The following is a 16,395-nucleotide window of genomic DNA, read 5'->3' on the forward strand; positions in this document are numbered from 1 at the left end:
TGTAACAGATCTCTGTAATGTGTTGCATGGAGAAGACATGTTGAGCTCTAGAACCTTCTTACTGAATAGTGTTTATTCTCAAAAGTTCAGGGATGTCACGTGTCCTACTTACCTTAGTACACTCGTAACAACCTAATCATCACGAAATGTACATTTGATCAAACAAGCCCCAAGTAGCAAATAAGACATTAAATAATTTATTTGACCAAATTCGCCACTCTCTTATTGATCCCCATACAAAAACTCTTCAGCGAAAAACACTGAAAACGCCACATGATGGAGAAGACCGATTTTTGGGCCAGTTATCTGTCTCGTTTCAACTCTTCCTCTCTGGTTTGTCTGTCTCTACCTGTAGATAGGACAGGTTCAGCCTGATACAGAGGCTTTTCCTTTTGGGCTGTTGCCTGTGTACATTTAGTAAATCTAGGCCACTTACTTGATATTTTGTACTACTGTATATGGCGTCGTTACCTATTCTACATACGTTTGTCAACTTTTTGGCCGTTCAAAGCAAAAGTTGTTAAGTCAGTTGTTTGTGTGTGAGGCTTTTTGTGTTTATCAGAGAGATGCCAATGTTCTTTTAGTATACTGTAGTTCAAGTGTCATGTTCATTTCTCCTTTACATTTAATCTATCACTCTGATCACTACTTTCCTGGGTTATTTCTTTGAACAGTTGGCAGACCTACCTTGTTTGTGCTGTAACGCAAGAACATTCACACACAAACCTTCAAATAGCTCCTAAACCAAATTATAAATGTCACGTGCCATGAAGTCAAACCTTTGACACCTTTCCACCTTTCCTAGTGAAACTACAGATTCTACTGAAAATGTAAACATGACTGGGTATCATAAATTCAATATGATTTTATCCAGAAAACCCTTTCCTCAGATTTTTCCTTTAGTTTCATTAGTTCTCACTTCCACCCACAGAGATACGACAGTGTTGCTGTGTCCACTCCTTTTACAGAAAGAGGAAGTTGACTCGAGATAAACAGGACATGCTAATTTATTCTGTTTCTCTTTTAAGCATCTGTAGCTTTCTAATTCTGACAAAAAGCTCCATTTGTGTCACAGCCACAGGAACTGTAGGGGACACTGGACATTAACTTTGGAACGCTATGTTCCAATTGCAACTCTCAACTTGACAGAATGTTATGTAGTAGGTAGTTTTGTGTTAGGCAACACACTAAGGCACAGGCCAGGGGCATGAGACTTGAAACAAACTACCCCAGCTCGCAGTCGGCTCAGTAGGCAAATAGACTAGAGATGCTGCTGACACTGCGAGATGCCGGACTAAAGACATTTTTTAAACCATCCCTCGACTCCTACCATGTCTACAGACATCCACCAAACAAACAAAAACAGTCTCTCAGAGAATGATCGAGAGCACAACTGGTAAATAGCTTCTAGATATGTCAGTCATGTGGCTAGCTGCTGGCTGAGACATCTATTGCAGTAATGTTGAAGGGGCTCTGGCTAATATTACATAGCCCACTATAGAAGGAGGAAGTAAGAAGCTAACAATAAATAAAGTCTACCTCAGCAGGAGCAAAAAAACTAACTAAGTTCTCATGGTAACTTTTTTTCACAGGGACTGGCTACTGAGAAAGACAGTGCTGTGGCGCTCAGTGGTGAGGATGAGGCAGGCTGCAATACATACAGGAGGAAGTAGAGGAGAGAGAGAGGGGCAGCAAGCAGAGAGAGAGGTTAGAATAATGGTTCGCAAACTTGTGGCCGATGCCCAATGTGGGGTCCCTGAGAAAATGTAAGAACTTTTAATAAAATAACTTGCTGTATGTTTCCACATGAACACCTCCACATGTCCCCCTTCCCGATAGGCTACTTTACACTTCCCTATAGGCTACTTTACACTTCCCTATAGGCTACTTTAAAATGCAGTCGAAATGCAAACAATACAGTTTTTCTTTTTGCTGCTGATGCTATGTGTCAGTGTGAAACAATTATTGTATTTTCCCCCTTTCAGGGGTATAACATTACAATTGTATAGCTAATAGGCTATGTTTTTGTATATAGACTGAGGTGAATGAACTTACAGCAGCCTCGGTTCCTGTGCCTGGCTGTTAGTGTGCCTCAGTACATTGCCTGCATCACATGTCTGGGTTCATTTTTGCTTGTTTAAAGTTTTTAGTTGCATAAAAATTCAGTAAATGAGCTTCAAGACCCCCCCCACACACACACACACACACACCACCCCCCATATCACAGCCAACCACAACACTGGCGGGTAAGTTACAGCGTCTGTGGTAATAACCTCCCAATAGCTCTGCTTCTGACACATGCACACACACACACACACACACACAAACAACAATAGATTAACAATTACAATGATACACATCACATACACAGACACGTTGAAAATACAACCATAAACAACCCAATAACAAAGACATATCTATGTAGACAGTATCTAATTGGCAGCATACCACTCTGCATCCCACTGCTGGCTTGCCACTGACGCTGAGCAGGGTTGGTCCTGGTCAGTCCCTGGATGGGAGACCAGATGCTGCAGGAAGTGGTGTTGGATGGCCTTTAGGTCTAAAAAAAGATCCCAATGCCACAGGACATTGATTGGGGACATTGCCCTGTGTAGGGTGCTGTCTTTTGGATGGGATGTTAAACATATGTCCTGACTCTTTGTGGTCACTAAAGATCCCATGGCACTTATCGTACAAGTAGGGGTGTTAATCCCGGTGTCCTGGATAAATTCCTCATCTGGCCTAATCATACCACCACCACCTAATCAACTCCAGCTTCTAAATGGCTCATTCATGCCCACCTACTCTTCCCTGTAACTATGAGAGGAGTTAGCTTGCTACCATTTCCATTTGTGGGCAGTGGAACAAATTAGGTTAGCTAGGCTTGCACATCTCTCTATCTCTCTGAGTGTACAAAACATTAGGAAATTGATATTGTGTTGCCTTTTGCCCCCAGAACAGCTTCAAATCTTTGGTGCATGCAATGTGTCAAAAGCTTTCCACAGGAATGCTGGCCCAGGTTGACTCCAATACTTCTCACAGTTGTGAAGTTGTCTGGATGTCCTTTGGGTGGTAGACCATTCTTAATACACAAGGGAAACTGTTCAGTGTGAAAAAGCCAGCAGCGTTAGAGGTTAGTGGTCGGTCGGTCTGTCTCTCTGTCTGCATCTATCTGTGCATAGTGCAACATGAAACAAACATCTGCACATTCTGATGTCAAACCACAAGATCTGATCTCAGATCTCTCTTCTAGTTCCATCCTCTTTCCTCCAATAAAGAGGTTGGGGCCATGTAACTAATGTAGCCAAACATAAAAATACATTTCTCAGAAAATAACAGTTACTGTTCTTTTGTTCAGTCTTTATACATTTCTGCAGAATCTTGTCTCTCTTTTTCTCTGTGTGATGTAATCAGACTCACCATACAGGAAGTAGAGCGCTTTGTCAGAAGAACTGTAGTTCGGAGATGGTCAGTGGGACAGAATGGAGAACACCTTGCTCTGTGTGCTACTCTGTAAGTACTGACATTGTATTAGTGTTTGTGTGTTTGTCTATGAGCACAATGCACTATGGTTAATATTACTACTCTATTACTATAGTAGTATACACTACTGTATTACTACTGTACTGTAATGACTTTGTCTTTGTTGAAGTGCTGAGTATTCTCATCTACTGTGGACACTGATGAAGATGGCATATATTCATTTATTTGATCAAACCTCCGTCTTTGTTTCATCCTCTTTGTCTCTGTCACTGCTTTTCCTTTCTCAGTCATTGTTTTTGATAAAATCGGTGATTTAGTTGAAATAGATGATTCAGTTTAAATATGTTATTCAAATTCAATAGGTGATTCAGTTGAAATAGGTGAATCAGTTGAAATAGGTGATTCAATTGAAATAGGTGATTGATACACTATTATATTGAGTCATTCATGATGTACGTGTCAGTATTCGGTTGTGTTTGTATGCTCTGTGTAGAAAAGGAAAACAAATGTGTTTTATTTGTCCCATGATACTGTAACAAGTATAAGGTAATGGTATTGTGTTGATTGTGTCTATGCAGAGAAACCTGTTCTGACCATCCAGCCCAACAGCACTCTGTACCCTGAAGAGACAGTTACACTGACGGTTACTCTTACTGGTGAGTCTAAAACAGTTTTATGATAAATGAATGCTATTGTGTGAGTCAGGAGAGTACAGTAATGCTGTCAACATCACAGTGCATGGAGCATCTGTTGTACAACATTCACAGTGCATGGAGCGTCTGTTGTACAACATTCACAGTGCATGGAGCATCTGTTGTACAACATTCACAGTGCATGGAGCGTCTGTTGTACAACATTCACAGTGCATGGAGCATCTGTTGTACAACATTCACAGTGCATGGAGCATCTGTTGTACAACATTCACAGTGCATGGAGCATCTGTTGTACAACATTCACAGTGCATGGAGCATCTGTTGTACAACATTCACAGTGCATGGAGCATCTGTTGTACAACATTCACAGTGCATGGAGCATCTGTTGTACAACATTCACAGTGCATGGAGCATCTGTTGTACAACATTCACAGTGCATGGAGCATCTGTTGTACAACATTCACAGTGCATGGAGCATCTGTTGTACAACATTCACAGTGCATGGAGCATCTGTTGTACAACATTCACAGTGCATGGAGCATCTGTTGTACAACATTCACAGTGCATGGAGCATCTGTTGTACAACATTCACAGTGCATGGAGCATCTGTTGTACAACATTCACAGTGCATGGAGCATCTGTTGTACAACATTCACAGTGCATGGAGCATCTGTTGTACAACATTCACAGTGCATGGAGCATCTGTTGTACAACATTCACAGTGCATGGAGCATCTGTTGTACAACATTCACAGTGCATGGAGCATCTGTTGTACAACATTCACAGTGCATGGAGCATCTGTTGTACAACATTCACAGTGCATGGAGCATCTGTTGTACAACATTCACAGTGCATGGAGCATCTGTTGTACAACATTCACAGTGCATGGAGCATCTGTTGTACAACATTCACAGTGCATGGAGCATCTGTTGTACAACATTCACAGTGCATGGAGCATCTGTTGTACAACATTCACAGTGCATGGAGCATCTGTTGTACAACATTCACAGTGCATGGAGCATCTGTTGTACAACATTCACAGTGCATGGAGCATCTGTTGTACAACATTCACAGTGCATGGAGCATCTGTTGTACAACATTCACAGTGCATGGAGCATCTGTTGTACAACATTCACAGTGCATGGAGCATCTGTTGTACAACATTCACAGTGCATGGAGCATCTGTTGTACAACATTCACAGTGCATGGAGCATCTGTTGTACAACATTCACAGTGCATGGAGCATCTGTTGTACAACATTCACAGTGCATGGAGCATCTGTTGTACAACATTCACAGTGCATGGAGCATCTGTTGTACAACATTCACAGTGCATGGAGCATCTGTTGTACAACATTCACAGTGCATGGAGCATCTGTTGTACAACATTCACAGTGCATGGAGCGTCTGTTGTACAACATTCACAGTGCATGGAGCGTCTGTTGTACATCATTCACAGTGCATGGAGCGTCTGTTGTACAACATTCACAGTGCATGGAGCATCTGTTGTACAACATTCACAGTGCATGGAGCATCTGTTGTACAACATTCACAGTGCATGGAGCATCTGTTGTACAACATTCACAGTGCATGGAGCATCTGTTGTACAACATTCACAGTGCATGGAGCATCTGTTGTACAACATTCACAGTGCATGGAGCATCTGTTGTACAACATTCACAGTGCATGGAGCATCTGTTGTACAACATTCACAGTGCATGGAGCATCTGTTGTACAACATTCACAGTGCATGGAGCATCTGTTGTACAACATTCACAGTGCATGGAGCATCTGTTGTACAACATTCACAGTGCATGGAGCATCTGTTGTACAACATTCACAGTGCATGGAGCATCTGTTGTACAACATTCACAGTGCATGGAGCATCTGTTGTACAACATTCACAGTGCATGGAGCATCTGTTGTACAACATTCACAGTGCATGGAGCATCTGTTGTACAACATTCACAGTGCATGGAGCATCTGTTGTACAACATTCACAGTGCATGGAGCATCTGTTGTACAACATTCACAGTGCATGGAGCATCTGTTGTACAACATTCACAGTGCATGGAACATCTGTTGTACAACATTCACAGTGCATGGAGCATCTGTTGTACAACATTCACAGTGCATGGAGCATCTGTTGTACAACATTCACAGTGCATGGAGCATCTGTTGTACAACATTCACAGTGCATGGAGCATCTGTTGTACAACATTCACAGTGCATGGAGCATCTGTTGTACAACATTCACAGTGCATGGAGCATCTGTTGTACAACATTCACAGTGCATGGAGCATCTGTTGTACAACATTCACAGTGCATGGAGCATCTGTTGTACAACATTCACAGTGCATGGAGCATCTGTTGTACAACATTCACAGTGCATGGAGCATCTGTTGTACAACATTCACAGTGCATGGAGCATCTGTTGTACAACATTCACAGTGCATGGAGCATCTGTTGTACAACATTCACAGTGCATGGAGCATCTGTTGTACAACATTCACAGTGCATGGAGCATCTGTTGTACAACATTCACAGTGCATGGAGCATCTGTTGTACAACATTCACAGTGCATGGAGCATCTGTTGTACATCATTCACAGTGCATGGAGCGTCTGTTGTACAACATTCACAGTGCATGGAGCATCTGTTGTACAACATTCACAGTGCATGGAGCATCTGTTGTACAACATTCACAGTGCATGGAGCATCTGTTGTACAACATTCACAGTGCATGGAGCATCTGTTGTACAACATTCACAGTGCATGGAGCATCTGTTGTACAACATTCAGTGTTTTTTTACATGTATGTATGGTATGATTTTCAGTTCTGTAACTGAATGTTTGCATCTCATAAAATGTCTAATTTTCCCCCCTGCTAGCACTGACTTTGTCAATAGCTACTTTATTGAAGAAAAATGTATTTATATGACTGAGATATGTGGTTTTCCTCCCTAGCTATCTGAAGATGAATGCACTTATTTTAAGTCGCTCTGGATAAGAGCATCTGCTAAATGACTCAAATGTCAAATGTGAAAATGTACAAGCTCATAAGATGTTGATGTATTGTGAGTGATGACTCCAGATTTACAGTATTTATATATTATGTTACACAGATGGTGATGTGATCCTGGAGAGTCCTGTCCATCCCCTGACTGAAGGAGACTGTGACTCTGACCTGTATATTTAAATATCAGGAAACATATCCTAACCCGAAGACTGAGATGTCAGAAGAGCATTGTGTGTGTTCAAGTGTCTTGATGGTAAAATCATGTGTTTTTCTAGTCCCTCCAGGTTCCGTTGTCTCCATCTCTCTGCCCAGGCTGCTGTGTGGTCTACTGGTGATGTCTCCCTTTCTACTGGTGTCCATCATGAGGATGGCGAAATGCTGCAGGGCTCGAGGTGAGAACTCTCTTTCAATGTATCCAGCTGTATAATCTCCTTCATTATGTCATGATCTCTGATAGGTTACATTGTGTAGCTGTGTATATTTGAAAGAGCAGTCTCTAGTGATACTTTCCATCCATTATATTCCTGTAGGTTTGTGTTCAACAGTCAAATCTCCTCAAGACCAGATACCATGTGATGATGTCATTTAACAGAACGTATCATCCGTGTGATCATTACAGTACGAACTGTAAGCTGAACAACCACTTTAATGATTGTAAAGTTTTTACCATTGACATATGATAGTGTTTTACTGAGTTTAATATCACTGAATGGAATTTCACAAATGCTGAATGTTATGATTTTGTAAGTTGACGTTTTCAGCTTTTGGTGGATTGTAAGCTTCCCTTTGTTATTGTTGATTGATGTAGATTTTGATTCAAATATTACACTTATCTGTCTTTATTTCCGTTTTTTATTGAACAATAGTGTAGTTCCTGCTGCATGTGTTGTATTTTAAATAATCTCATGCTTTTTACATGCAGGTGGATATATACAGTATGTGAATCTTTTCTGTTTTTTATTCTAATTTAAATACTAAAGATGTGTTTATACCTGGTTGGTCGACCTACTATAACAGTTAAGATGGAACACGTAGCTATAGTTTTATTAAAAATGTATATTTGCATAATGCAGCTTTTATACTTATTATTATATAAAAGGTAGACTCAGCGAAATTACGTTGCCAAGAGTAGCACTACAGATATTGAGATGAGCGAGATGCAAGACTTCACTCTCACACAGCCACAGACAGTATCTGCACGTATGCACGGGTTCACTTCACGTTCACAGTCTGGTAGTCTCCGGACCAAAACAGAGGAGAAGTTGAGCCTCATGCTTCAACGTTCTTAGTTGTTCTGGAAATTGAATCACTCTGCAGTTTACTTTCTACATCTACGTCAAATTGCCGAGTCTACCTTTAAACTCCACTTACTTTTGACTTATTTTCATTTTCAAATACTGTCTAAGTATTTTGTAAAAAGGTTTTACAGCAGATATACATTTCCAACATGTAAGTATTTTGTCAAATGGTTTCAGTAGTTGTTTTAGGAGCCAGATGGGTGTTCCACTATGGAACTTAAAATGGAGAAGGTATGATGTGTTTTGTATTAATTCTCATATATCAAATAAAAAGTGATGATTCACCTCATCATTGTATTGCTTTGAAATATAACTTGATTTAAGGACATATTAATTTAACTCTCTGTATTTCTGAGTTGAATCAATGCATTTACATCTTGACCGTTTCTATACATTTCTTATCATGTAAAGCAACACTTTCTAACTAAATCTCTATGCACCCTACTGCTGTCAGTCTTCTGTAAATCACATTCAGATTGACTTCTACTGATATGAACCCATACAGAAGTGTTACATGTCTGTACTATTATGATGACATGGAGAGAGGAAGGAATAAGAGGGCAGACCCAGTAGACTGAGGGCTTATGCTGTTGCTATGTGACAAATGACCATATTAGTGTCTATATTGTGATCAACTGGAATGTGGAGTAGTTACAGGCCTGTCCCTGAAGGGGGCGATAAGAAACCCCAGATGTTTACCAGGCTGTACCCACTAAAGGTGAAGTCTGACTGCTTTTCCCCTGTAACCTTTCTCTCTCTATTTATGTTTTCTCCTTGACATGTTGTACAAGTGTCACACACTCTACACTCTACAAAAATACACATTCAGATATTTAGAGGTCAATTGTTGGAATAAATTGGGAAACGCGAAAATGTTTTGATTCATGTACCCAGTTTCCCAGCTTTGAATCTCCTCCCATCTCTGTTTTTTGGTAATGCTTGTGTATGCTTCTGACGTGTACACAGACACACATACAAACTAAACAACACACACACATGCACATGCAAAATACATGAACAATTACCCTGATACACATCACATAAACAACACAATAACAAAGACAATTCCACATTTTGTTGTGTTACAGCCTGAATTCAACATGTATTCAATAGTTTACTTTTCTCACCCATCTACACACAAAACCCATAATGACAAAGTGAAACATGTTTTTAGAAATGTTTGCAAATCTATTGAAAATGAAGTACAGAAATATCTTAACTACATAATTATTCACACCCCTGAGTCATTACTTTACAGAATCACCTTTGACAGTGATTCCAGCTGTGAGTTTTTCTTGGTTTTTCTTGGCTTTCCACACCTGGACTGTGCAATATTTGCCCATTATTATTTTTTAAATGATTCAAGCTCTGTCAAATTGGCTGTTGATCATTGCTAGACAACCATTTTCAGGTCTTGCCATAGATTTTTAAGTAAAGTCAAAACTGTATCTCAGCCACTCAAGAACATTGACTTTCTTCGTGGTAATCAACTCCATTGTAGATTTGGCATTGTGTTTTAGGTTATTGTCCTGCTGGAAGGTGAATTCATCTCCAGGGTCTGGTGGAAAGCAGACAACCAGGTTTTCTCTAGGATTTTGCCTGTGCTTAACTCTGTTTATTTTTTATCCTGAAAAATTCCTCAGTCCTCGATTGCAAGCAAACCCATAACATGATGCAGTCACCACTTGAAAATATGAGGAGTGGAACTCATGATGAATGTATTGTATTTGCTCCAACCATAACACTCTGTATTCAGACACATTTTTTGCAGAATTCCTTTAGTGCGTTGTTGCACACAGGATGCATATTGTGGAATATTTGTATTCTGTACAGGCTTCCTTCTTATCACTCTGTCAATTAGGTTAGTATTGTGGAGTAACTACAATGTTGTTGATCGATCCTCAGTTTTCTCTTATCACATCCATTTAACTCTAACTGTTTTAAAAAGTCACCATTGGCCTCATGGTGAAATCCCTGAGTAGTTTCCTTCCTCTCTGGCAAGTTAGTGAGGAAGGACACCTGTATCTTTCTAGTGACTGGGTGTATTGATACACCATCCTAAGTGTAATTACCAACTTCACCATGTTCAAATGGTTATTCAAGTCTGCTTTTTTAAATGTTGTCCATCTACCAATAGGTGCCCATCTTTAAGAGATATTGGAAAACCTGGTCTTGTGGTCGAATCTGTGTTTGAAATTCACTTCTCAACTGAGAGAACTTAGAGATAATTGTCTGTGTGGGGAACAGAGATGAGGTTGTCATTCAAAAATCATGTTAAACACTATCATTGCACACATAGTGAGTCCTTGAAACATATTATGTGACTTGCCTTAAGTTGCCGTAACAAAGGGGTTGAATTCTTATTGACTCAAGAAATGTCTGCTTTTCATTTGTAATAATCTATGGGGTATTGTGTGTAGGCCAGTAACAATGCATCTCAATCTAATCCATTTGAAATTCAGGCTGTAACACAACAACATGTGGAAAAAGTCAAGGGGTGTGAATACTTTCTGAAGACACTGTATTATGCCAACTAGTAATGAGGGGGATGATTAGGTGGCTATGATGGAAGGGGTCCAGGTTGGGAATGTTGCCATGACACCAGGGTTAACATCCCTGGTCTTATAATAAGTGGGATTTTTAATAACCACAGAGAGTCAGGACAACCATTTAACTTCCTATCAAAAAGACAGCACCCTAAGCAGGGAAATGTCATCTAGACTGCCCTGGTATCTCCTTAAACCAGAGGGAATAGTGGCCCCTACTGACCCTCCAACACCACTTCCAGCAGTGTCCCATCCAGAGACAGAATAAGCCCGTCCCTGCTTAGCTTCAGAGGAAAGCCAGCAGTGGGATGAAGGGTGGTCTCCCATCCAGAGACAGACAAGGCCCGTCCCTGCTTAGCTTCAGAGGAAAGCCAGCAGTGGGATGAAGGGTGGTCTCCCATCCAGAGACAGACAAGGCCCATCCCTGCTTAACTTCAGAGGAAAGCCAGCAGTGGGATGAAGGGTGGTATGCTGCTGGTACTGTAGGTGGCAACATGTAAAGTGACAACATGTAAAGTGACATGTGATAACATTACTTACTTACTGACTTTATTGTTCCCATGGGGAAATGTTGTTGCAGTGTCATGTACACATTTAAAGTGGCATTTTTAAATACAAAACAAAATTGACAATACAACTTTCAGAACAGTTACGCACCAATAAAACACAATAATAGTAAGAAATTAAACATGAAATAAAAAAGACTAGCCTGCTGGACTTACGGAGTCAATGTAAACTACACATCATTAAACTACAAATATTGTAGCACATGGAAACATGATCTCGTGAAATAAATGAGACAACATGGGGATACAAATATTCAATGTGATACCATGAAACTAAACGTGATAACATTTTCACAACTAAAGCAGCAAATATACAATTTTTTCAAATGTGAAAATGTCAGCTCAACATGTCAAAACAGTTGTTTCACATGTGTACATCATTACTACACCTCACCACATCATTTACCTGCCTTGGACAACAGGCTGCAGATACAGTATGTAAATATGAGAATAGAGTCACTGTCACCAGTTATATAAATAGATTCAATGAAAACAGATTTCCACAACTGTCAGTATCACCCACAAATCGAGTCAAATTGACAGGTGCTGTTATGAAATTAATACACACTGTAACTACAGCGAGCTAGAATCCTACCTACAGTACACATCAGAGGCAGAGCTGTTGTGAGGTCACTCCCACAGACCAGAGACTCAATGAGGAAGACAGTATTCAATCAAAAACTATAACCAGTAACTGGTTTCCGAGGATAAGCCATGAAGCTGAATTGTTCCTGGTCTTTTAGCAACCCAGTAATTCAGTAATGATGTGATGTAGTCAGACTGACAGTGACACGTACGTCATCTTATCTCTCAATCACATCTGTGCCTCCGTTCTTATAACCAGATTGCTAGAGAATTTAATGTTGTTTCAGAGAACCGTCTTCACAACTACGTGTAACCACGTCAGCCCAGGACTTCCATATCCGGCTTCTTCACCTGTGGGATGGTCTGAGACAAGCCTCCCGGACACCTGATGAAACTCTGGGTTTCCACCAAAAAATGTGTCAGAAGCTGTCTCAGGGAAACTTATCTGTTTGCTCGTTGTCTTCACCAGGGTCTTGAACTGACTGCTCTTTGGTGTTGTAACGGACTTCAGAGGACAATGCTCACCTAACGGTTAAAACTGGATTGGGTATGGCATCCTGTTTGTGAGCGGTTTGCTTTTGTCAACGTTGTGAACAGAGTGCCCCATGGTGGCAGTATTTTTAATTGTATATTAATTATTGTTTTTTACATATATTTATTTAACTAGGCAAGTCGGTTAAGAACAAATTCTAATTTACAATGAAAGCCTAGGAACCGTGGGTTAACTGCCTTGTTCCGGGGCGTAATGACAGGTTTTTACCTTGTCAGCACGGAGATTTAATCCAGCAGCCTTTCGGTTACTGGCCCAACACTCTAACCGTTATGGTAGGGGCAGGCATAAACTATGGACAACTAACACAATTTCATTTTTTATTGGCAATTTGAGATCCTGAGACCCATTGTATGCCATTAATCCGCCCTCTTCATCTCATGTTTCAGCATGATAATGCATGGCCCTATGTCTCAAGGATCTATACACATTTCCTGGAAGCTGAAAACGTCCCAGTGGCCTGCATACTCACCAGACATGTCAGCCATTGAGCTTTCCTTGGGATATTCTGGAACGACATCTACAACAGTGTGTTCCAGTTCCCGCCAGTATCCAGCAACTTCGCACAGCCATTGAAGAGGAGTGGGACAACATTCCACAGGCCACAATCAACAGCCTGATCAACACTGCCGCGCTGTATGAGGCAAATTGTGGTCCGACCCTATACTGATTGCTTTTCTGATCCACGCCCCTACATTTTAAAAAGTATCTGTGACCAACAGATGCATATCTGCATTCCCAGTCATAGGAAATCCATAGATTAGGGCCTAATGAATTTATTAAATTTGACTAATATCTAATATACATATACATTGACTAATTTACATGAACTGTAACTCAGTAAAATCTTTGAAATTGTTGCATGTTGTGTTTATATTTTAATTCAGTGTATTAGTATATACATTTCACAGAATATTAGAATTATACACTTTTTTTAAAGACTACTTTTACAATATATTTGCTCTTGTATTTCACTTTCTTTTCAATCATCCACAAGAGGGCATGAATGCACAAGTAAACAGTTATAGTCAACTCATCCATACAACCGTCTTTCAGCCTTCCTTTCAGCCTAAAATAGTTTTGGGGCTCCCAATGTGTGAGTTCAAGGGACAATCTGTGATTGGTACATACACTTTGGGAATCTTAAAGAATATAACTTGCAAATGCCTCGTGAGATTAGTTGCCAATAGAGATTTTCATCATTCATTTTAAATAAAGGTGTTGAAATGGACATTTCCTCTGTTTTATGAAGTATTTCTGAAAACATCTAGACAAAATAGAATGTTTCAGTGCTCAGTGTCCACTTTCACAGTATGTGAGAAACACCTCAAAACAAAGAGATCATGAAAGGGATCAATCGGGGACATTCACTACAGTATATTAATTGTCATGAATTAACCCCCAAAAATATAAAATAATTTACAGTATAATTTCCAGTTTTACTCTTCCCATCCAGTAATAAATATGTTTGTCATACATTCAAACACAATGAAATGTCAGTGACAAAAACATATTTGATCATGACTAAATGCATGGGATGTAAGGATATGTGGTATTTACAGGCCCAGCTCTGAGGGGGTTGCTAAAAGACCAGGAACAATTCAGCTTCATGGCTTATCCTCGAAAACCAGTTACTGGTTATAGTTTTTGATTGAATACTGTCTTCCTCATTGAGTCTCTGGTCTGTGGGAGTGACCTCACAACAGCTCTGCCTCTGATGTGTACTGTAGGTAGGATTCTAGCTCGCTGTAGTTACAGTGTGTATTAATTTCATAACAGCATCGATTTGTGGGTGATACTGACAGTTGTGGAAATCTGTTTTCATTGAATCTATTTATATAACTGGTGACAGTGACTCTATTCTCATATTTACATACTGTATCTGCAGCCTGTTGTCCAAGGCAGGTAAATGATGTGGTGAGGTGTAGTAATATAAGGTATTAGTCTTTTGATCCTCTTTCATGGTTTTAAAATGACAAAATATCAACCAGTGTGTATGAACAATGTAACTACTTATACCTCTACCACTACCACTACTACTACTGTATCACCATGTCCTACAATACATTTTACAAATATCCTTATATCCCACTGTGTTATTCTAGCATGACTCAACAAAAAGAGAGATGTGTGTCAGTGCATCAATGTCATGGTGTTGTTGTCAGATACTGTAACAGATCTCAGTAATGTGTTGCATGGAGAAGACATGTTGAGCTCTATTACCTTCTTACTGAATAGTGTTTATTCCTCCTACTTCCATCAGTACACTCGTAACAACCTCATCATTACGAAACTTCTATTTGATCAAACAAGCAGCAAGTAAGCCGTTCAATTATTATTTTTTATTTTTTATTATTGGCCTCCATACAAAAACAGTGAAAACACCACATGATGGAGAAGACAGATTTTTGGGACATGTATCTGTCTCGTTTCAACTCTTCCTCTCTGGTTTCTCTCAGTCTTGCCCTCTTCATGTAGAGAGGATAGGTTAAGCCTGGTACAGAGGCTATTCCTTTTGGTCTGTTGCCTGTGTATATTTTGTAAATCTAGGCTACTAACTTGATATTTTGTACTTTATGGTGTCTTCACCTACTCTCTCAATGAGAGAGAGATCTCCTAAACCTACTCTCTCACAGAGAGAGAGCTCCTAAACCTAGCTCCTAAACCTACTCTCTCACAGAGAGAGCTCCTAAACCAACTCTCTCACTGAGAGAGAGCTCCTAAACCTAGCTCCTAAACCTACTCTCTCACAGAGAGAGAGCTCCTAAACCTAGCTCCTAAACCTACTCTCTCACAGAGAGAGCTCCTAAACCAACTCTCTCACTGAGAGAGAGCTCCTAAACCTAGCTCCTAAACCTACTCTCTCACAGAGAGAGAGCTCCTAAACCTAGCTCCTAAACCTACTCTCTCACAGAGAGAGAGCTCCTAAACCTAGCTCCTAAACCTACTCTCTCACAGAGAGAGAGCTCCTAAACCTAGCTCCTAAACCTACTCTCTCACAGAGAGAGCTCCTAAACCTACTCTCTCACAGAGAGAGAGCTCCTAAACCTAGCTCCTAAACCTACTCTCTCACAGAGAGAGAGCTCCTAAACCTAGCTCCTAAACCTACTCTCTCACAGAGAGAGAGCTCCTAAACCTAGCTCCTAAACCTACTCTCTCACAGATATTTTGTACTTCATGGCGTCTTCACCTACTCTCTCACAGAGAGAGAGAGCTTCTAAACCTAGCTCCTAACCTACTCTCTCACAGAGAGAGCTCCTAAACCAACTCTCTCACTGAGAGAGAGCTCTTAAACCTTGCTCCTAAACCTACTCTCTCAGAGAGAGAGCTCCTAAACCTACTCTCTCACAGAGAGAGAGCTCCTAAACCTAGCTCCTAAACCTACTCTCTCACAGAGAGTATGTCCCTATTCTACATACGTTTGTCACCTTTTTGACCGTACAAAACAAAGGTTGGACCAGGTCAGTTGTTTGTGTGTGTGGGGCTTTTTGTGTTTAACAGAGAGATGAATGGCAATGTTATTTTTGTACACCGTATACTGTAGTTCACTTGTCATATTAATATCTCCTTTACATGTAATCTATCACTCTGATCACTACTTTCCTGGGTTATTTCTTTGAACAGTTGACAGACCTACCTTGTTTGTGCTGTAACGCAAGAACATTCACACACAGTTGACCTCCAAATAGCTCCTAAA

General features: G+C 40.3%; 1 protein-coding gene and 1 long non-coding RNA gene across 2 annotated transcripts in view; both read left to right on the forward strand.

The window, feature by feature from the left end:
• Window positions 1–16,395, forward strand: part of LOC109906211 (basement membrane-specific heparan sulfate proteoglycan core protein-like) — a 258,730-nt gene that overhangs the window by 175,901 nt on the left and 66,434 nt on the right. The gene's annotated exons all lie outside the window — the stretch shown is intronic.
• On the forward strand, window positions 2,196–8,748 carry LOC116353961 (uncharacterized). The gene is made up of 4 exons (XR_004203362.1): window positions 2,196–3,513; window positions 4,062–4,139; window positions 7,429–7,545; window positions 7,684–8,748. It is a non-coding gene; the product is annotated as an uncharacterized LOC116353961 (long non-coding RNA).

The sequence above is a fragment of the Oncorhynchus kisutch genome, linkage group LG16 (assembly GCF_002021735.2).
Source record: "Oncorhynchus kisutch isolate 150728-3 linkage group LG16, Okis_V2, whole genome shotgun sequence".
In the NCBI taxonomy this organism is placed as follows: Eukaryota; Metazoa; Chordata; class Actinopteri; order Salmoniformes; family Salmonidae; genus Oncorhynchus; species Oncorhynchus kisutch.